Genomic DNA, 24,469 nt, shown 5'->3' on the forward strand with positions numbered 1-24,469 from the left:
ATGATAACACAATGTTTTTAGATTGTTCAATGAAGTTAACAGCTGTCAGGATAACTTCCAGACAGCTGGGAAAAGTAAACATGTGAAAAAGAGCAGTTTCATCCTACTCTTTTTAATGATCCAACAAAGAATGTGGTGGCCTGGTTTTGGGCAACCTTCTTCTGCTGGCAATAGTCAATCTGGAATTAGAACATCCAGAACATGTAAAGGGCCTGTCGCACTTAGGCAATTTTTTTGGCGACTTGCATAGTTGTAGCAGGTCGCTGAAAAAACGGCGACTGGATCCCCCCCCACGACACTGTCTGTGACAATGTCTACGACAAGCTACAACAACCTACCACCCAGTCAACGTCATGCTACGGCAAGCTACCGACAACCGGCGACCCATTAGGATGTCCACCTACGAACACACCCAAGACAACCTACGTCCACCCGCAACAAGCTACGACCCTGTCGGCGACAACAAGATAACATAAAACAATTCAGTTGCCGGTACCTGTCACTAGTTGACGTAGATTGACGTAGGTAGTCGCCAATGGAATTCACCGAAGTCAGCACCGGCGACAACCTGTGTCACCTGATGAAAACCCACGTCATCCTGGCCACAACCCATGTCATCCTAGCGGCAACCTATGACATCACCTACATCAGGAGAAGTCAAGCCACACTAATTGGCGTCAAGCCCATTGTCGACGACTGTCGGCGAACATTTTTGAACATTTCAAAATCCAGCGGCGACCAGAAAAACGCTACGGCTATACCGGCGACTGAGAAGACTACTCACGACCATACAGGTGACACCCTGGCGACCATGCGGCAACAGCCTAGTCGCCTGTAGTCGCCTAAAATATCGCCTGTGGGACAGGCCCTAACTGACAAAAAGATCTAAATTATTACATGGGGAAGTCACCATTTTTGTGCAAATGCAACTTTGTGGTAGCTCTTTAACAACTGATTATCCACATCTTGCTCTATCCCCCTGAAGTAGAATGCCAACTAGCACAGCATGGTAAAGTCTTCTTTGAATTTATCAGTTAAAAATGTTTATCACGGAGGATCTGTCCTGGTCCCTCAACACCTCCAAGCTGATCAAAAAGGTGCAGCAGCGCCTTTACTTCCTCAGGAGGCTCAAGAAAGCTCACCTGTCCCCCCAGATCCTGACCAACTTTTACCGCTGTACCATCGAAAGCATCCTGACCACCTGCTTCACAGTATGGTACAGCAGTTGCACCGTAGCGGACAGGAAGGCACTACAACGGGTGGTGAAAACCGCGCAGTACATCATCGGTGCCCCGCTCCCTGCCATGGATGCCCTCCACCGAAAACGGTGTCTGAGACGGGCCGGGAAGATCATTAAAGACCCCTCCCACCCCAACCATGGACTGTTTGCCCTCCTCCCATCAGGGAGGCGGTACAGGAGCCTCAGGTCTCGTACCAGTAGGATGAGGAACAGCTTCTACAATAATACCATCACATTGCTGAACTCGGAGTCCCGCCGATAGACTTCTCCAGTCTCTCTGTCCGCATTGTTCGATTATTGTTTGATTATTCTGTATTTTTATTTTTATTTCTATATTGCACTATACTATGGACTGACGCTAAACTGCATTTTGTTGTACCCATACTCGTATTTGTGCAATGACATTAAAGTTGAATTGAATTGAATTGAATTATCACCCGAATATGGCAGCATGATGATCAGATATGGTAATTTAATTCATCTAAAGAAGTGTTGTGCAGCTGCAATCTCTTCCTTCAGGAATTAATTAGTCCACTAGAACAAACGATCACCTTTGAGACTTTTTAATACGAAATGTTTTTCCTTTGCTGTTCTCTGCAGGTCATTAATCTTCACGGATAATCTTTTGAAGATCTTATGGCTGTGAGCAGTTCCATTAACCTTTCTGTTTAAGTTTCTCACAGGGTTTTATTTTCTTCTTCACTGGGCTTAGAGTCATGCATTTATAAAAAATCTCTGCTCTGCTCCATCTGGTAAGAAAATCCCTTGTTGTGGAGAAAGTCTCGGTATAATTTAACGACATAATTAACTCAAATTTACAAATAATTTGGACATTGAATCCAATAGAAAAGTAAAGTTAATGCCTGGATGCCAGTGTAATCAGTAGCGATCTACATAAAAATAGTGATTATTGGTGTTAAATGTTTGAATTGTGTATTGATTGTAGTTTTGAAACTGATTTATATTATGTGCAGGGAACTAGCTCAAGTAAATCCATCTGTAATTTGCATTAATAAGAATTACACAGGGTAATATGGTTGAGTCAGAAACTTGTCAACATTTTTACACAAAGCAGAAGATGCATGGTGGAGGGGTTGGTGTTTCTTGGAGGAAAAGACTCTTGGAGACTGGAGAATAGTATGTGCTGTGTAGACTCGCACAACATGGCAGCTTATATCAAAAGCAATTTGTCGAGTAATCAATGCAATAAAAGAGATCGGCTAGCGCTAATAGAAAGAAGAGTGTAGGCAGCCCAGGGGCATCTATTCGTCCACTCCCAATTTACAAAGTCTGTCTGGGACGTTTGATAGCCAGCAGCCAAGTAAATAAGCATTGCCAATCATCTGTCAATTGTAGTTTGCCAAATCTGGTATGTTCTTTCTGTTAAATGCTGCATGACCAAGGCAGTTATTTTGTTTGAGTTTGGGTGCCTAGGATACATGTGGCATTTTCTACTACTTTAGGACACACTGTTCATCTCCCCGGGGTTCCATTGATCCAATAGACAGAAGACAGACAGAGACAATGCCAACTCTCCACTAAACTTAAGAGGATTGTTCGATGCTGAGAAAAAGTGTACAATGTAGCAGTCATTCAACGTGGGACATGTGTTCTTGATTTAAGATTTCTATTTTTTAGTCACCAGTCAGCTAATCCATCTCACAGAGTGATGTTGGTTACTTGCCTATTTGTCCTTAGAAGGCACATCTCGAGTGGGCAGAGTAGGACAATGAGATGGGGTGGAGCAGCAATGTTGAATAGTATTGCAAGGCTGGGAACAGACCTGTTCATCTTAACTTCATTAAATCACTTTTAATTTTATTTTTAAATCTCACTCCTGATTTATTGCTGAACAATCTAGTTCAGGGTCTGGCGTCGATCTACAATATTCCGTTTCTGCAAGAGAACATAAAACAAGCATTATGCTCCTTGTTTGCTCCACTGTAACATCTGATAGGAGGCCCTTGCTAAATGGTGCAAGGCAATATTAAGCCATATAAACTGCTGAAACGTTTTGAGTACATGAACTTGATTCGTGTTGCTATCTTATTGCACCCATAAAATATATGTCCAATTTCTTCCTGAATGAGTTCCCTGCCCATGGAAAGTTTTTCATTGCAAAGGGTATTGATGAACCACTGTGTTTTGTCAACTTTCAACCCCTTAACATGATTATGTTCCTTGATGATAGCCAAAAGATCACTACATTTACTGAACTCAGTTTAACAGCATGGCCATATGGAAGATATACTCTTAATATGTAATCTTGTCATCCAATGCCAAAAAAGTGGCAGGAAACTGCACTCGAGTTTGGTGGCCTTGCACCCTGCTTGAAATGGCTTGAAACTGCACTTGAATTTGGTGGGCTTGCACCCTGCTTGAAGCGGCATGAAACTGCACTTGAGTTTGGTGGACTTGTACCCTGCTTGAAGTGGAATTTCAAGCAATAGTTTGGAGTCAACTGCCAGCCCAGAAACTGCACTTGACTTGAGTGGCCTGCAGCTGCTCGAAGTGGTATGAAACCACTTAGCCCACACTGCCCCTATTAAATGCCCTTTCAAGGACCAGCCGCGAGTCAACTGCAGCCCACAACACCCATGTTGAGTCTCCAGCTGCCACCCCCCCCCCCCCCCCCCCACAATGCCCATATTAGCCCTTTGGCCACCAGTCCCTTCAGCCATGTGAACATGTTGGATCCAACGGGTCCCCCCTTAGTCTAGTGTAATACTAAAACACTTTGTCCACCAATGGCTGTGTGTGTGTGGGATGTGTGTGTGTGGCCACTGTGTGTGTGTGGCTGTGTGCGTGGCTGTGTGTGTGTGTGGCTGTGTTCGTGTGTGTGGCTGTGTGCGTTTGTCAATGTGTTTGTGTGTGTGTGTGGCTGTGTGTGTGTGGCTGTGTGTGTGTGGCTGTGTGTGTGGCTGTGTGTGTGCGTGCGGCTGTGTGTGCGTGTGTGTGTGTGAATCTGGTTAATTTTCCTATTTTTTTCCAAACGCTAAGCCACAGTCTTCCCCTTTTCACACATCCTACTCACATTTTTCCCACAGAGGCGATAAACATCTTCCTGTCGCATTCCCACCTATACTTCCGAACTTTTAAATAATTTAAAGTGTTAAAAACAGCCCAAAAGCACCCATTTCGGAAAAAACCCAAGTGATGTCACAATGCCCTCGCAAGGCAGGACGGGACACTCCGGGAGGTTGGGGCAATCCAGCGCTCGCGTGGCACCCGACGCTGACGCCCGACCTGCCTTGCGAGTGCATTGTGACCGAGGCTGAAAAAGAAGCCGCCGCTGGAACTATGGACGAGCCTGGGTCCGGGGTCAGGGATGAGCCCAGAGATGAAGTTGGGGCCTGCACTGGAGCCTAGGTGGTGGCCGAGCAGATGGCTGGAGTCTACAGCCAGGGCTGGCACGAGTACGAGAACCAGGCCAAGTTCCAGGCCCTGGCGCTGCTTTACAACATGGGTAGGTCCTGGGGCAGGGAATGGGAGTGAGGGGAGGAGGATGAGGAAATGGAGGTGGGAGATGGGATGGGGAGTGGGGTAGTAGAGAGAGATGGGGGGCAGGGGTTGTGGAGGAGCAAGATGGGGAGGGGTAGAGGAGGGAGAGGCCCCCTCCTTATCAACCCTCCCTCTCTACTCCCCTCCCTCTATACCCCCTCCCTCTCTACCCCCTACATCTCCCTCCCTCGCTGTCACCCTCACCCCCACTTTACCCCCCTCCCTCTCTCAACCCCCCTCTCTCTGCCCCCTCCCCTCCCTCTTCCCCCTCCCCCTCCTACCCTCCCCCTCTTCCACACCCTCTCTACACCGCTCCTTCTCACTCTTTAACCCCACCTCCTTCCCCCTCCCTCTCTACCCCCTCCATCTCTGCCACCCTCCACTCTGCCCCCCTCCTCTCTACCCCCCTCCCTCTCTACCCCCCCTCCCCCTCTAGGGATTGAAGAGGTAGGGTGAATAGGAGGAGGAGGGAGCGCTGGGGGATGAGGATAAATGAGCCGTGTTTGCGCGGTTGGGGGCTTATCATGAGTGGTGCAATATTGCATTGGAGGAAAGGTTTGCGTTGGGGGAACAGGTGAGTGGTGGAATCTTGCATTGGGCGAGCACTTGGTCTAGTATCTCTCTAAATATGTCCTATCCATGTACCCGTCTGAATGTTTTTTAAACGTAGCTATAGTACTTCCTCTAGCAACTCGTTCCATACACCCATCACCTTTTATGTGAAAAAGTTACCCCTCGGGTTCCTATTAAATCTTTCTCCCCCTCATCTTAAACTTGAAATATGAAAAGTGGTCAAGGAATTGAAAGATACATTTGAGCCATTTCAACATTTGTCAAACAAAATAAAAATAACTGTAGATGGAGTTTTGATGAAGGATCTTTGATCTGAAACATTAAGCGTATGGGCCGCACGGGATGGTCACCTGGAGAAGTGCGGAGGGGTATGGAGTTGCGCACGGTATCGCGCGGCACTCCAGGATTTTGTAAGGCACAAAATCTTTGCGTGACATATCGCGTACGCACGCAGGCGTCCTGACCTCGTAGGTGTAGCGTGTCACCGTGCGTGACAATGCACCGCCGCATGCCGCCTATACGCAGTCGGCTACAATGAGAAAATAATTACACCGTAAGCATCAATGCTTTCAGAGTAATGCCTTCAGAATAACACCTTAATAAGTATTTTTGAAACATCCTTTGTTAAGGATGTTTCAAAAGTCAACGTCCAGGTAAGGATAGCAGATTTTATATCCTAAAAGAACACTAGTAACCAAATTAGTTTTTTTTAAATAACCACCAACAATTTTACTAACACCATTTAAAATAAAATTTGCGAAGTAATTTTTAAGCTGGGTTCAAACCCTCAAACTGCTATGATGGAATACAATTTTGTGTTGTTGGGAGTAATTCAGAAAGTTTAAAAGTAAATTAATTTTTCCAGCAAACAATAATTTTATCAAGATTTCACTTAACGAATTATGTCAATACGCTGTTTAATTCTACTTGCAGAGCAGATAAAATATTTGAAGGCGCATGATGACGGGTGACGGTCGCGGGTCAGTCACTACCGACCTGTCGCATAAATGACGGCGAAGTGGGACAGGCCCTTAACTCTTTCTTTATTCACAGATGCACTCTGACTTGAGAGTTTCCTGTATTATTTGTGTGCAGTCCAGCATCTGTCAAGTTGTGTTTTAAATCATGCATATTTTAAAGCTCCTGACATTTTTGCTTCATTTTGTAATTCTGCTAATTCCAATAAATTCTGTTGCAAGTAATTTATATATTTAAAATAAATGTATTTATTTCAAATTATCTATAATGCATTTTTAATGCTAATCAAATAGCCCTGTGTGCCATTCTAACGGTGTTTGTAGGCCTTGTAAAGACATAATGCCAATAAATTCTGATGGATTTTTAAATAATTTAAAAAAAAATCTATATTTATTCAATTCAAATTATTAGATTTTGTATCAGACAAGTGAGGTTTAGGACATATCTAAAAACGTTGTGAGGATTTTGAATGCATCCTGACCATGATTAGACAGTGGATTGGCCAACTTGTTGAGATACTTTGTACCATTGTAATCTTCAGTGGGTGCCTCAATTGAACAATAGGAGGTATCTGAGACATTGCACCTCAAATATAGTTACATTGCTAATATAACTGACCAATGTAAGTAAACAAGGAAGGTGGTAAATAGAAAGATGGAAATAATTCTCCGAGATAGGATTTATTCCCATTTGGAAGAGAATCAGCTAATTCGGGAGAGCCAGCATGGCTTTGTAGCAGTGGGTCATGACGTAAATGCAGATCGGTTGGTGAGTAGGTTTGCTAATAACATCAAAATTGTAGGATTGCGGACAGTGAGAAAGGCTGTCAGAAGATAGAGTGGGATATAGAAAAGTTGCATAGCAGAGATGTGGCAGGTGGAGTTTAACCTGAGGAGGTGTGAGGTGTTGCACTTTGGGAGGTTGAATGTAAGGACAGAGTACACTTATTAATGGTTAGACATTCAACAGCATTGATGTGCAGTGGGATATGCTTGTCTCAAAGATTAAGCCATGCATGTCTAAGTACACACGGCCGGTACAGTGAAACTGCGAATGGCTCATTAAATCAGTTATGGTTCCAATAGCTCATAGCTCACTAAAGGTGGCAGCACAAGTAGATAGGGTGGTAAAGAGGCATATGGTATGCTTACCTCCATTGCATGGAGTATTAAATATACGAGTCAGGAAGTCATGAAGCAGCTCTTTAGGACTTTGGTTAGGCTGCATTTGGAATATTGCATACAGTTCTGGTCACTCCATTTATAGGAAAGATGTAGAAGTTTTGGAGAGGATGCAGAGGAGGTTTAACAAAATGCTGCCTTGATTAGATGGGTTTCAGCTACAGGGTGAAGTTGGATAAATGGATTGTTTTCTCTGGAACTTCGGAGGTTGAGGGGAGACAGTTTAGTTTAGTTTAGAGATACAGTGCAGAAACAGGCTCTACAGCCCACTGAGTCCGTGCCGACCAGCGATCCTCACACATTAACACTACATTACATGCACTAGGGCCAATTTTACATTTACTCTAAACCAATTAACCTATAAACCAATACCTCTTTGGGAGGGAACCGAAGATCTCGGAGAAAACCCACGCAGGTGACGGGGAGGACGGACAAACTCCATACAGAAAGCACCCATTGTCAGGATCGAACCCAGGACTCTGGTGCTGCAAGTGCTGCAAATCTACCGCTGTAGCATCGTGCCTCCCTTGATAGAGGTATACAAAATTAGGAGAGGCATAGGAAAGGTAGACAGAACATTTTATCCAGGGTGAAAATGTCTGACACGAGAGGGCATAGCTATAAGGTGAGAGGGAGAAAGTTTAATGGAGATATGTGGGGCAAGTATTTTTGCACAGAGGGTGATGGGGGGCTGGAACGCATTGCCAGTGGTGGTGGAGGCAGATATGATAGTATTGTTTAAAGCTTTTGGATAGGCAAATGTAAGTGCAGGGAATAGAGGAATATGGTTCATGTGCAGGCAGATGAGGTCAGTTCAGCTAGACATCATGTTTGGCACAAACATTGTAGGCTGAAGGGCCCATTCCTGTGCTGTACTGTTCTATCTTCTATGTTCTAATTGATGAAGATCCAGTAGTAATCACAAATTATTTGCTTCACCATCCAATGTACCCTCAACTTCAGTGTCAAACACAAACTTACTAACCATTACTTATGACATTCTCATCAGTTGTATCTGGACATCTAAATCATTAGTATCTGGACGTTTTCTGTGTTGTGTAACTATATGACTATTATCTGAGCAGTGCGAGAGAAAATACTCCAATATGTATTTGGAATTTCAGGTACATCACAAAATCTGCAAAAGGGGGAAATATGGAGCTAAATATTTTGACATTGTTTTTATGCATTTTACAACTATTTACTGCATTCTAATCAAAATTGTTAGGAAGAAGCATTACTCGTTGCAACACTAAATGTTAAATTATGTTACTATAATCTCAGTCTTTGCAATCGATTCTGAATTTCAATGAATTTCCGAATTTGAACTCGCCATTGGGAGGATAAATTTTATGATGCATCTCAGGAGAAAAACTTGCCATTGACATCTTCTGCAAAACCCACCAATTCCCACGGGTAACTCAACTACAACTGCACACCAACCCCACCTCCTGCAAGGATACATGCCTTTTTCTCATCTTAGCCTTCTGCTCTCATGAGGCCTTCTGCTCTAGAGCTTCTGGAAATTCGGCTTCCTCTCTTCCATTGTTGATGGAGCGCATCTGACCTCCATTTCCTGCTTGTCCGTTCTAACCACTTCACCTCTCTCCCCAAGAAGAACTCCTCTGGTCCTCACTTTACATTCCATCCGCATCCCCATCCAGCACATCATCCTCAGCCATTTCCGCCAATTCAAACATGAGCCCGTCACCCAGTCATCTCCTGCGCTTTCTCCTTCCTTCCTGCTTTCTGCATGGACCATTCTCTTTGGGACTTTCTGGTCTGCTCATCCCTCCCCATCCGCCCTTTTTTGCCCACTGGCACTTTCCCTTGCAGCCATGGAAAGGTGCACGTTATTCCTACATTTCCCTCCTCACCATCATCCAGTGAACTAACAGCCTTTCCAGGTGAGGCAGAGGATCACCTGCATCTCTTCCAACCTGGTCTATTACATGCAGTGCTCATAATGTGATCTCCTCTAGATGGGTGAAACCAAGCATAGACTAGGCAACCACTTTGTGGAGTACCTGTGCTGTGTTCACAAAGCCATCTCAAGCTTCCCCTTGCATGTAATTTTAATTTTCCTTTATATTTCTGCATTGGCTAGTCTGCATTTGACTTTCTCCATTGCTAAGGAGAGGTCTAACCCAAATTGAAAAAAATAATAATATCTAATATTCTTCTTGTGTAATTTACAACCCAATAGTATGAATGTTGAATTTTCCCTCCAGTGTTCTCCTTCCATACATACTTACTGATGCATGCAATTTTCTTCTACCTTTGTTCACCTTTCCCATCCTCTCTCTCCCTCCTGCCCCCACCTCCCACAACCTGCTTCCAGTTACCCATCATCGCCTCCCCATGAAGTTCCACCTGTCAGTTCACAAATCACCCCATCTCCCTACAATCTGCTATATACTGGCAATCTTTCCTGTCCTCCTTCATTCTTATTGCAGAGTCCTGACCTGAAATGTAGAAACAAAGAATAGCAGATGCTGGTTTATACCAAAGATAGAGTCTTCTTCTTGGAAGAAGCATCCCGACCTGAAATGTCACCCATTCTTTTTCACCAGCGGTACTGCCTGTCCCACTGAGTTATTCCAGCATTTTTTGTCTATTTTCTTGACCTGAATTGTCGACTTACACCTTTTGTCTCCACAGATGCTGCTTCATCTGCTGAGTTCTCTCAGTGCTCTGGTATTGTTTTCTAGATTCCAGCTGCTGTAGCTCCTTTTGCCTTCAAATGTTATGATACAACACATTGATTATGCATGTATTTAATTGAAAATGTCTGGAAGAGAAAGACTAGAAAATACTACGGGTACACCTGTACTTTCAATGAGCCCAATGTTCACGCTCAAGCTTTCGTTAGTCTGAAAAAAACACAAACTTCTGGAGTAACTTCTGGCGAAGATGAGTAGATGATGTTTCAGGTCGAGGCACTTCTTTAGTCAAACATCATTGCAGCCATCAGAAACTCTCAATGACACTGCGGCACAACTTTATTAAAGATTCCTAAATGATACCGATAAGGCTGAGGCTTTGCTAGCATTCATTTTGTGCCGTTTACTACAGATTTACTGCCTTGGACAAAAGTAAAATGCAATGTCAATTCTTGCACTGCCATGAAAGCTTTATTATTTATCAAAGAAATACTTTGTATAGAGAAAGTGGTCATGATAATGAGAGATATATTTGAGCCATATAAAAAGACATTCTATATCTATTTATTCAGGTCCCATTATTTTGAATGTCATTTCTTCAAGTCTAGTGGGAAGCTGCGAGTTGGATTATCCACCTCCTGTTGTTCACATTCCTTGTCACCGATTTCTTTTCAAGCATTCATGCACATCTTGGTGAGGAGCTTTCAAGCTGAAGAATCTGAATACATATAACAATGTAAGCCTTCCAAAGATGTCTGGGACCAAGAACAAGCCTACAATTTCAGTCAAATGAGCAAGAGCGTTCACTGAGTTTTATTGAAAGATGAAAGCTTTGTCACATATCAGTTTGGACTGCTTTGAGGTAGAATGAGTTCAGTTTCAGTTTCAGTTTGAGCTTCAGTTTCCCATGTAATGAATGCATCCAAGGTCAAAGTGCGGCTGCTTAAGGTGAAAGTGCTTATTGCACGCCTTCCATACTAGTTAACTAATTGCAAATAAATGCAATATATAAGCACTGAGGAACGATTCCTCAGGAAATATCTTGTGCATCAGAATGTCTGTCCTCATCAGCAGGACATTACATTCACCTACTCTGTAACCTCATCCATTCAATGCACTGCTATATCCATCTGAGAAAGGTGCCCTTTCAATTTGCCATTAATGTGAGACGGCCCAGAGCAATTGTGTTTCCTGTCAGTGACCAATCTGCACGGGGATTGCTTGAATGACTGGAACTCATAAGGCGTAGCATGGTCTAATTCTTTAGCATTTCAACGTTAGCCATCATGTGAAGGTGTGTTTGTCACCAGAAGTTTGGCTAAAAGGGATTAGATTCCTTATATTACCTGCTGTGTTCCCAAGCTGCAAGCAGATTGAAATAACTACAATGGGGAAATGACAAAATATTCTTCTCAGAAGCCCATTCAGTGTAAAGTTTATTAGATATCTTTGGCCGAGAAAACAAATTAAACTTGAAAAAATATCACACAGAGGATGGCTATTAGCATCAACTCTGCCAAAATATTTGGGCAGATTGGTTGAGTTATGTAATTGGCATGGTCATTGGCTGTGCAATTGATCAAAATGCTGGCAATTGCCTTTCCTGATCCTACTTTAGATGGTCAATGAGGGAAGGTGCATTGCTGCCTACAGAAACACCAATGAATGCTTGGTGTTTTTTTTAAATTGCGAGCCAAACCTTCACCCTTGATTTATGATCCAGAAAATAAGCATCACTGGCTTTAGTTTCCCACTTATTATTTCCATTGTCCAATGAAGCAGTAACGCGAGGACACAAATTTAGAACAGGTACTGAAGGAACGAGATAGATTTTACTTTGGAGTCACGCGAACCTGTTTTATTCCCTGCAGGAACCTCTTGTTCCAGATGTTTTCTGTTGGTGGATTCGCGTGGCCCGACGAGGGAACAAGCTATGGGCTGTGGGGAAACCCCGGTTCTTGCCGCCAAGCGCGGGTAGTTGGGTTGTCAGGTTTCACGAAGTGGGTCGCTGACGGGTGGTCAGTGGCTTACAGGCACTCCGGGTGCTGGGAGGGGTTCCCTCCGATAGGCTCAGAAATGCTGGGGTCCCCAGGGAGGTGATCTCCAGTAGGCCGGGTGCGAGAGGGCATTTCCCTCTAATATGATTATTTATTCTGGGACCGCCAGTAGAGCGGGAGTCGGGAGGGGGTTTCCCCTCCGACAATATGAATATTTATGCTGGGGTTCCCGTGGAGGGGACCTCCAGCAGGCCTGGTGCTGGGAGGGGGTTTCCCCACCGACAATAAAATTTATGCGGGGGTGTCCCGAGGAAGGGGACTTCCAGTAGGCCGGGAGAGCTTCCCCCCCCGATACGAGTAGATCTGGAGGCGGGAGGGGAGGGGGTTTCCCCTCCGACAATATAGAGTGCTTTTACCTCCGATATGAAAGTTAATCTAGGGGTTCCCGTGGTGGGGACCTCCAGTAGGACGGGATATAAATATATATGCCGGGTGTCGGGAGGTTTTTTCCCCCGATATACATATAGAGGCTGGGGTTCCCGGGTAGGGGAATCCAGTAATTATGCAGGTTTCAGACCTCAGGGGTCACCAGGAAAGGGGTTAAACGGAAGCCCTGGGGCCGGTAGGGGTTTCCCTCCGATAATATATAAGGGTGCTGGGATTCCCGGAGGTGGGGAAATCCACCAGCTATGCGGTGCCCAGACCGCAGAGGTCCCCAAGATATGGGGTAAATCGACCCAAGTGGTCAGTCCTGGTGCCGGGAGGGTTCCTATCCGGTAAAAATAAATAATGTGGAAGTTGGCCAGGATGGAGCCTTATTGAGAGGAGGCTCAAGATAGATACACCCTAACATCATGAGATATGGCAGTGTTGGGCAGATGGGGAGCCCTTGCCAGCAGCGCCTTATAACAGGGCTGCATAATGGGGATGCCAAATATATGACAGTGCCGGCCTATTGCACTAGGCCGTGTCAGCAGCGCCTTGTATAGGGCTGTTTAAATGTATGGCAGCAGCACCTGGAGAAGGGCTGCAATGATGTCGCCCTCATGGAAGAGTTGAGCTTACTGGGGCATTTTATGACCCTGAAGGGTGGACCTGTTGGAGAGGACATGCCAGCAGCACCTTGGAGTAGGGCTGCTTAATGTCTCCCTTATGGACGAGGAAAACATGCCGGGTCAGTGTAAATCTGATGCCGAAGCTGAGGGTATAGAGTGGAGCATACCTCAAGGAATGAAGGGCACATGTCAGAGGTACGATTCTGGCAGCAAGGTTGCCATTAGAACAATGCAGTGAACACCGCTATCAGGGGAGTTAGAGCCACCCGCCGAATATTCTATTCAGGTGAGACATATTCCACAGGCAAAACCTGAAGGGCGAAGCACATAGTTTAGGGGGAAAACGCACCCCACGGCTTCATCGGCAGGAAGAGGTTCACTGAAGCTGGTAGCAGCATTAAGCTGACCAGAGTTATTCTACAACTAATAGGCCTTTCTCACGGGGCGACTTGACGCAAGAGTTAACCAGAGTTTAACATCGTGGGAACCTCGTGCAATAACAGTACGGCATTCGTGGACCATCGTGGCGCTAACGGCAGGTAATCGTGTAACTTGGTGACTCGGGAGAAAATTCAAGCAAGCTTGAATTTCTCCAAGAGTGACTTGTACACTTGTGGTTGAGCATTGCAACATTGTATGAACGTAGTGGCCAGTGCGATATCCGTAATAACTCTTGCGGTTACCGTGGGAACTCCTGCGAATGGTAAACCCGGAAGCTGGACAGAGGGGACAGAAGGCGAGTAAAAATTGTCTTCTGTGGGATTGAATTTAAAAAATAAAGATTTGCATCCGCATATGGACATCAACTTATTTATGAGTTATGTTAAGAAAATAACTATAATCTTTAAAAGGGACTTTACTGAAAGGTCCCGCATTTTTATTGTCCGTGAGAAATATTTCACATGTACTTCTTTGAGAGATACAGCTCGGAGTCTTCGCCGACTAGCGATCGATGGCTTTCCGAAGCAGGGTCTGGAACGCTACCAATCAATGTTCTCCAGAGACCCGTGTAAGGAGTGAACTGCACATGCTGGTTTAAACCAAAGACAGACACAAAAAGCTGGAGTAACTCAGCGAGTCAAGCAGCATCTCTGGAGAAAAATAGGTGATGTTTCGGGACGAGACACATCTTCAGACTCTATTCCGATTAGGATGTCTGAAGAAGGGTTCCGATTCGAATCGCCACCTATTCTTTTTCTCCAGAGATGCTGCCTGACCCACTGACTTACTCCAGCTTTTTATGTTTTTCTTCCCAGATCTGACTTCGATAACTTACACTCTCTCTCTCTCCCCCATGGTCAGGATCGAACCCCGGTCTCTGGGGCTGTGAGGCAGCAACTCTACCACTGTGCCGCATGTAGTCAGATTTAATAAATTGCTAGTGTTGCTTCCAAAGACAGAGGCATTGATAATATTAGATTATCAATGGATTGAATCGATTTGCCTGATTTTGTTCTTGTCTTAAAGTGCGTACGGATGGAAATAAACTTTCATCAGCAGGTGCTGTTTGAATGCTTTGGAATGAAGCTGAAGGTGAGGTGTCATATCCACTTCTAGCCTTGGGAATCTCTGGTTGTGGATGCAATAAATCTTCTATTTACATCCAATATCTATATCTATATCTATATCTATATCTATATATATATTAAATATATATATAAATGTATATATATATATATATATATATATATATATATAAGTGAGGAAACTTAGCTAGCAAAAAATGGAATATCATCTACAGTGTAGAAGTGCATTCATCAGTGAACCAGCTAATGACTGTTACTACAGCTTTTTGTGTCTATCTTCAGTTCATGACACTTCCATTCACTCAGAATAAGGTCTTTCGGTGTATACCTTTTTTCCTCTGCACATTTTAATTATCTTCACTATGCTATATGGGGGGGGGGGGCACAGTGGCTCAGGGTAGAACTGCTGCCTTGCAGCGCCAGAGACATGGGTTTGATCCTGACCACGGGTGCTGTCTGTATGGAGTTTGTACATTCTCCCTGTTACATGGGTTTTTGTCTGGGTGTTCCTTCCCCCCCACATTCTAGGTTTGTAGGTTAATTAGCTTTGGTAGTGAAGAAAGCGAATGGTATGTTCACTTTCATAGCAAAATGATTTGAGTATAGGAGCAGGGAGGTTCTACTGCAGTTGTACAGGGTCTTGGTGAGACCACACCTGGAGTATTGCGTACAGTTTTGGTCTCCAAATCTGAGGAAGGACATTATTGCCATAGAGGGAGTACAGAGACGGTTCACCAGACTGATTCCTGGGATGTCAGGACTGTCTTATGAAGAAAGACTGGATAGACTTGGTTTATACTCTCTAGAATTTAGGAGATTGAGAGGGGATCTTATAGAAACTTACAAAATTCTTAAGGGGTTGGACAGGCTAGATGCAGGAAGATTGTTCCCGATGTTGGGGAAGTCCAGGACAAGGGGTCACAGCTTAAGGATAAGGGGGAAATCCTTTAAAACCAACATGAGAAGAACATTTTTCACACAGAGAGTGGTAAATCTCTGGAACTCTCTGCCGCAGAGGGTAGTTGAGGCCAGTTCATTGGCTATATTTAAGAGGGAGTTAGATGTGGCCCTTGTGGCTAAGGGGATCAGAGGGTATGGAGAGAAGGCAGGTACGGGATACTGAGTTGGATGATCAACCATGATCATATTGAATGGCAGTGCAGGCTCGAAGGGCCGAATGGCCTACTCCTGCACCTATTTTCTATGTTTCTATATCAGATCAGAATTGCATTTTTCCGCTAATAGTCAATTATTAGTCAATTAACAATAGAATCAATTATTGTTGGTGAAATTTCACCTACAAATATCAGACTATTTTCGCAGAGGTAAGGGCCAATTAGGCATAGCAAAAGGTATGAACACTTTTAAACATTTTTTTCCGATTATTTTGTCAAATGCAAATACAGGGAGAATGATCAAAGTGCTCACATGGCTCACTCTGTTAGAAGCGTTCCGAGTTTAAATGTTCCGTGTATTCCTTCTTAAAGTATAAATTTTTGTGTGGCCAGGGGTGCGATCGAGAAAGGGTGGAGGGGGAACCAAATATAGAGATAAAGTGCTGGAGTGACTCAGTGGGTCAGGCAGCATCTCTGGAGGAAAGGGTTAGGCAACATTTCGGGTCAGGACCCCTCTTCAAAATACACTGCTAAGGTCATCTGTTGTTGGCCCCGAATTGTCCCGGTCTTTTCTTGCTTCCAGTTCCCCCCCTACAATCATCCCGAAGAAGGGTCCCGACCAAAAATGGAATCTATTCCTTTTCTACAGAGATGCTGCTTGGCCCGCTGAGTTACTCCAGCATTTTGTGTCTAACTTGCTGATTCAGACAGTTTTTGATTATCAAGGATTCTGCGCTGACTCTTTACAAGTACCACAGATCCCCACCTTTATAAATGTCAGGAATTTCAGCCCTTTGTCTGGAGTTATTGTCATCAAATATAGACAAACAGCTGAAATTCCTGAGACAGAAAACACTGCCAGATAGAAATTTATAAAGGTGGGGATCTGTGGTACTTCTGAAACACACGTTGGAAATTTAAACTTGGGCGCAACTAACATCGTCTAAGTAATGTGGCATCTTCCTGCGGTAAAGTCACGGCATTAGTACAGGCATGTCTCCAAATGAGCCAATTCAACCAAGGGAGGATATTTATAGTGTGTGAAATCATTTGTGCCAAGTGACAGTTCACAATGTCCATTCAAGATTTAATGGGAAAGCTTGGGAGACGGACAAATCACTTGCACAAATAACAGAAATGCCGAGTACCGTGGGAACTCTTTATCTACCCCCCGTTATATCGTGTGATATCGTGCTAGACCACGACCACTTCACTCTGGTTACATCTTGCGTCGTCGCCCCGTGAGAAAGCGCTTTAAGTGACCACGAACAAGTTGGTAAGATTTACAATTGGTTGGGCTACACACATATAATTAAGACATTGTCATCTACTCAGAGGCATTTAACCAGGTAACTGGACAATACTAGTATTCCAAGAAGGTTGGAATTTGGCCAGAAGACTGTTGAGCCAGGTCCAGTATTTTTTAGCCAGGTTGCCTTTGAGACAGGCTCGGAGATATGGGGAGTTGTCTTTCAAGGCAAGGTCAGAATTATGGCAAGAGTTGTCTTGGGACATGAGAATTATCAGAACCGGGCCAGAGTTGTTGTCAGGGCAGACTCGAAATGATGGCAGGTGTGGCCTGTTCATTAAGAAAGAAGGGTGATCAAACTGATTTCCTAGAGGGTTTTCCATGTACAATGATCATCAGAGATGTTTGAAGGCATTGTTATGATGAGGAAAATTAAACAGTATGATAACAATAAATCATTCAAAGGACTACTCAGAGTTCAAAAACAATTGTGATGTATTGGCTGGATTATATTTTGATGCTATATTTGACTAAAATCCACTCAGTTTCAAGCTAATTGAGGATTTGGTTTCTCCTGTCCAGTAAATTAGGTTGATATCAAATGGATAGTTGCCATGTGACTCCGCCCTGGGCAATAGATTGGAATCAATAGAAACCTGGAACAGCCTTGTGGTTATAAAGGAGTTCTTATTCATTAGACTAACTGGCAATGTAATAGATGTGATGCAGCTGTGCATTTGGGAGAACTGACAGCATGCTTAATGACAAACAATAAGGGTCATGCAGAGCATTGATAATACAATTTGCTATTGCCAGCTGAAGCTAAGAAAGACACTATGATGGACAAACAGTATTCAGCATTGCTCCAGTAGTTGATCAATAAATTTGTCATTATATTGCAAAAAGGATGCTATCACTTAAGGTGGGAACATGCGAATGTCATCTCTAGTTGGAGGTGCAGGAGATTTGCAATGAGTTATTAACTCTTCAGTATTGGTATCGACTATCTATAGACCTTAAGCGCAGTATGGGTTAAAGAGTGATTGAGTGGATATGCATAGATGCATGCTCAACTTCAGGTTGATACACTAAGATGTGGCATATGATAAGCACGAGGGTGCAATCAGGAAAAAGATCCTGTAAAAGGTACATAATCTAATTTGCCACTGTAGTATCATTAAGTACAGATCAATGACAACACAGAATGGGTGTTGGACAACGCAGTATTTATGAAATTCTGATTTAATGCAACACCAAATATAGATATATTGTTTTCATGCTAATTAAACGTTGCAAAATGTGTGGCATAACAGCGGCGAAAGATACATTCTCGCTACAAGCATGAGGAATGGTCTTTTATGTCTTCCTCCAATTTGCTTTATGAGTCGGGTCTTGAAATAGAGTCATCAAGAGTGGCTTTAGGTTCCAGCTGTGGAATTGGCCTATGCAGTTTGATTCCCGATTTGTCGGGAATAATAATAATGCAACATTTTGTGGTTATTTAAACGTAACTTGCTGGTCCAGCCTGCGGCTTGAAAAATCAGCCGTTGCATGATCAAATCAATATATGTTCTACAGATTCTCAATAGACTGCTTACGGCTTGGGTTTGTCATGCCTATTTTTGTATGTATTCACAGTGCTGGAATGGTATCAAAAAAGTGGTACTTTGCTGCTTCAGGAGATGGGAAGTGCTCATGTTATATTTTAAATGGTACAGATTCTGAATTTTTGCAGTTCATTTAAATGATCTTTGACAATATTGAATTATAGGATCATTAGCTGTGCCAAGGGGTTTTTCCATCAGACTTACTGCAGCTAACGAGGGCCAAGTTGTTGGGTTCACCTCGGATATCGAGTTAGTAAAGGATATCTGTTACACAGGTTTCTCAGGACAAGTACAATGCAGTATGGGAGATTGAACCACTATTTGAACCAGGGGGTTCCAGCTACATTCTTAGCTTTGATCGGACCTCATTAGGTAGTTATCCTCCTGGCACTGGTTAGCGCAACAGGTCACTCGCTACATTATTGTGACAGGAGAGGATGATTACATCTGCAAATATATGTACAGTATTTTATGCTATAATTAATTTAAGCAGAGCAGTAGGGGTGTCGGGTTTCAAAATAACTCAAGGCATACCCAGGGATTTCTCGTTATGTGGGGACACACATATACAACAATACGTCAAGGTCACCAAGAGTCTTTGAGACTCTGAGCTAACTATGATTGTTAATTACAAAAGACGTTATAAGAACCTATCTGCTCAGATCGTGTCAGGTGTTAAAACGGAGTTGAGGTATGCAGGAGTAGATACTGATCTGGATCTTGCTCCACCAAGGCTGCTATAACAGCAGCAGCAAGGGTTAATTACGTTCCGCTGGACCACAACATAACGGCTGTAGTGTGGTCAAATGAACAATATTTCAAACATGTTATAATAACCCGTTGCCAGACCTGGGGTATTTCTCAATTTATTTTATGTTCTGTTATAGGTTCCATCCGGATGAGAGATGTGACTATTGTTATTGTTTATTTAACAGCATAAGCATGCTTAAATCTATGTCATGACTGTATGCATTATGAATGTTTTCCCTCATTTTGTCAATGAGGCAGTTTTGGTTGTGTAGACGTTTTCTCACGGCATGAAATCACAGAGCTTTGAAATCTTCACGTAGTCACACGCGACTCCGAAGTAAAATAGTAAGATTAAACGACAACTTACCAGTTTGAAGTTTGATCTTTATTTTATGAGGAGTTACGATGAGGGAATACGTGCCCTCCGCTCCCAGCCCTCGTTAAGCTCATCTGGTAGTTCTAATCTTCTTTCATCTTACTATCATACTTCAGTCACTGTTATTATTATCTGTGATTTCACACCGCTGCTTTGAAGATTGACGCATGTGCGGCTGAACGGGCCTTCTTCACGTATTCCCTTATCGTAACTCCTCATAAAATAAAGATCAAACTTCAAACTGGTAAGTTCTCGTTTAATCTTACTATTTTGGAAAACATGATAACAACATAACAGAACAGCTAAATGCTACAGAACCTCACTAAAACATAATTTCCAAAAATAACTGGACAGTTATGAGAAACATGTAATGTTCAAGAACATAGGCACCTATGCAAGAAATCATGAATAGCCTGGATGAATCACAGAGCTGGAGGCAAAGTTAATGTTCATGGAGCAAAATGCCGGTTTCTGGACTACGAGATAACAGATAAATGAACTTGCGTATTGTGTTAATTGAAAGCAGACCACAATGGAGGGTGTCCAGGGATCTCTTAGCTTTTTCTTTTAAGAACATAGAGCAGTACAGCATAGGAACAGATTAATTGGCCCATATTATCTGTGCTGAACATTAGGCCAAGATAAACGAGGCCAGTTCAATGGCTATATTTAAGAGGGAGTTTGATGTGGCCCTTGTGGCTAAGGGGATCAGAGGGTATGGAGAGAAGGCAGGTACGGCATACGGAGTTGGATGATCAGCCATGATCATATTGAATGGCGGTGCAGGCTCGAAGGGCCGAATGGCCTACTCCTGCACCTAATTTCTATGTTTCTATGTTTCTATGCAATGTCATCTGCCTGCACAATCCACATCCCTCGATTTCCTGCATATCCATGTGGCTACCCGAAAAGCCTTTTAAATGCCACTAACGTATCTGCCTCCACAACCAACCCTGGCACATATTCCAGGCCTCCACCCTCCGTGTAAAGAAACTTGCCCCAAACATCTCCTTTAAACTTTGCCCCTCTCGCATTAAAGTTATGTCCTCTTGTCTGATATTTTCACCCTAGAGGAAAGGTTCTGACTGTCTACCCCATCTATGCCATTCGTAATTTTACAGTGCATTCAGAAAGTATTCAGACCCCTTCACTTTTTATTATGTTACAGCCTTATTCTAAAATGGATTAAATTCATTTTTTTTATCATCAATCTATACACAATACCCCATAATAAAGAAGTGACAACATGTGTTTAGAAATTTTTGCAAAGTAATTAAAAATAAATAACGGAGATATCACATTTACATAAGAATTCAGACCTTTTACTCAGTACTTTGTTGAGGTACCTTTGGCAGCGATTACAGCCTCAAGTCTTCTTGGGTATGATGAAACAAGCTTGCGTACCTGTATTTGGGTAATTTCTCCCATTCTTCTCTGCAGATCCTCTCACGCTCCATCAGGTTGGATGGGGAATGTCAATACACAGCTATTTTCAGGTCCCTCCAGAGATGTTCGATCGGGTTCAAGTCTGGGATCTGGCTGGGCCACTCAAGAATATTCACTGACTGGTCACAAAGCCACACCTGCATTGTCTTCATTGTGTGCCTAGGGTAATTGTCCTGTTGGAAGGTGAACCTCCACCCCTGTCTGAGATCCAAAATGCTCTGGAGCAGGTTTTTATCAGGGATCTCTCCATAGTTTGCTCCATTCATCTTTCCCTTGATCCTGACTAGTCTCCCAGTTCCTGCCACTGAAAAACATCCCCACAGCATGATGCTGCCACCACCATGCTTCACTGTAGGTATGGTAATGGCCAGGTGATGAACGGTACCTGGTTCCCTCCAGACGTGATGCTTGGCATTCAGGCCAAAGAGTTCAATTTTGGTTCCAGCTGGCCAGACAATCTTGTTTCTCATGCCTTTCGGCAAACTCCAAGCGGGCTGTCATGTGCCTTTTACTGAGGAGTGGCTTCATCTGGCCACTTTACCTTAAATGCCTGATTGGTGGAGTGCTGCAGATATAGTTGTCCTTCTGGAAGGTTCTCACATCTCCACAGAGGAATTCTGAAGCTCTATCAGTGACCATCGGGTTCTTGGTCACCTCCCTGACCAAGGCCCTTCTCCCCCAAGTGCTCAGTATGGCCAGGTGGCTATGAAGAGTCCTGGTGGTTCCAAGGTTCTTCCATTTAAGAATAACAGAGGCCACTGTGCTCTTTGGGTCCTGCAATGCTGCAGAAATTGTTTTAGACCCTTCCCCAGATCTGCGCTTCGACACAATCCTATCTCGGAGGTCTACGGACAATTCCTTCGTCTTCATGGCTTGGTTTTTGCTCTGGCATGCACTGTCAACTGTGGGACCTTATATAGACAGGTGTATGCCTTTCCAAATCATGTCCAATCAATTTAATTTACCACTGGTGGACTCAATCAAGTTGTAGAAACATCTCAAGGATAATCAATGGAAACAGGATGAATCTGAGCTCAATTTTGAGCGTTGTAGCAAAAGGTCTAAATACCTATGTAAATGTGATTTTTCAGTTATTTCTTTTTAATCACTTTGCAAACATTTCTAGACTCCTGTTTTTGCTTCTTCATTCTGGGATATTGTGTGTAGATTGATGATAAAAAAATCAATTTAATCAATTTTTAAATAAGGCTGTAATGTAACAAAATATGGAAAAGGTGAAGGTGTCTGAATGCACTGTATATACTGCTACCAGGCCTCTGCTAATCTTATCATAACTCTGGAAAGAAAGTGGATGAACTCAATGAACTCAATGGAAAAATAGTCTAAACTACAGAAATGTTTTTAGTGGGAATTAGGGGAGATGGAACACAGTGTGAGAATTGTGTTCACGCTATGAAAGCTGCCATGGAATGTAAGAGCTGCATGATGATGCATGGGGCAGGATTTTTCACACAGAGACTAATGGGCATCTGGAATGCGCTGCCAGGGGTGGTGGTAGAGGTTAATGCAAGATGTGGTCTGTAGTGTTCAATTACTGATGTAGGATTAGCGTTGTGCAGCTCAGTTCAGGAACTCGATGGTTGCAGGAAAGTTGCTATTGCTGAGCCTGTTGGTGTGAGACTTTCTGACCTCTGATGCAGTCTTCTTCTGGGTGTTCCAGTTTCATTGTATACTTCAGAAATGTCTGGATAGGGAGATTAAGTGCTCATCATATATTGCCCCTAATGTTTATGTGAGTGTTAGAATCAGGTGCAAATTGATGTGAATGTTTGAAAAATAAAAGTTTGGGATGAGTATAAATGGATGCTTCCCTGAAGGTGTGGCTGTAGTGGGCAGAAGAGCCTGTTTCTTACATCGTTTTTTCAATGTACACTATAAATACATTTCCCATTGGCTGTTTGCTTAAGTAATGTACTAAACTCTTTTTAATGTGTGTCGGAAAGAACTGCAGATGTTGGTTTAAATTGAAGGTAGACACAAAATGCTGGAGTAACTCAGCAGGACAGGCAGCATTTCTGGAGAGAAGGAATGGCTGATGTTTTGGGTCGAGACCTTTCTTTTAATCTTTGCAAAAAATTTCTAAACACCTGTTTTCCCTTTTTTATTATGAGGTATTGTGTGTAAATTGATGATAAAAAAAAAAGAATTTAATCCAGTTTAGAATAAGGTTGTAATGTAACAAAGTGTTGAGAAAGTGAACAGGTCTGAATACTTTCTGAATGCACTGTATCTCAGTGCCACTTGTATCCAGGTTGTTCAACATCACATTTCCTATTTATTCTTCATTTAATGCTCCAACTACTTACATACAAAGCAGATGTTGAATCACATTCAACATCATGTTGTAGCATAACTAACTCTCTTATTACTGCCAACCTGATCATTACACTTCCTAATTAAGTAGCTGAAAATAGTGATGGAAGCAGTAATCTGTTTAAAATCAAATGCCGATTCAGAGATTTCCTTTAAATTATCAGTACGAAGATAATTAAATTATATTTAATTGTAGGTAGAGTTTTGCTGATAAGTTTTAATTTTGGCTCTTTTTTTATACACATCAACAGCAAACTGCAATACAACAACAAATCACCTCTGAGCAGTCTTTTCACAGCACTGTCTGCAGTGAACTGTCAAAAGCAAGACTGATAATGAGCGATTACTCTCACAAATTCAATTTTTCCTCCCCGAAAATAAAATGCTTTGGCAAATGTGCACAACAATAATTGTTTTAATACTCACAGTGGCAGAGATGAAAAGAGGAAAGATCTTCTCCCAATATGTAGTTTAACACTTTATTAGGAAGAGGTTGCAATGCAAATGAAGTTGATTCTCTTTAAGGGATCTTTCCTCCCAGACAGACGTGTGAAGGCTGATGGATCATCTTCATATACTCATAATGTCACTGAAACATGCCCATGCTGACCAAGATGTCCCATCTACGCCAGTCCCACCATGTCTAGTTAAACCTTTCCTATCCATGTACATGTCTTTTAAATGTTGTTATACAGTAGTATCTGTCTCAACTACCTCCGCTGGTAGCTTGTTCCACATACCCACCACCATCTTTGTGAAAAGGTCACCCCTCGGGTTCCTATTAAATCTTCCCCCTCTCACCTTAAACCTATGTCCTTAGGTTCTTGATTCCCCTACTTGGGGGAAAATACTGTTCATTCACCTGACCTATCCCCTCA

Source organism: Leucoraja erinacea, chromosome 1, assembly GCF_028641065.1.
Source record: "Leucoraja erinacea ecotype New England chromosome 1, Leri_hhj_1, whole genome shotgun sequence".
Lineage (NCBI taxonomy): Eukaryota > Metazoa > Chordata > Chondrichthyes > Rajiformes > Rajidae > Leucoraja > Leucoraja erinaceus.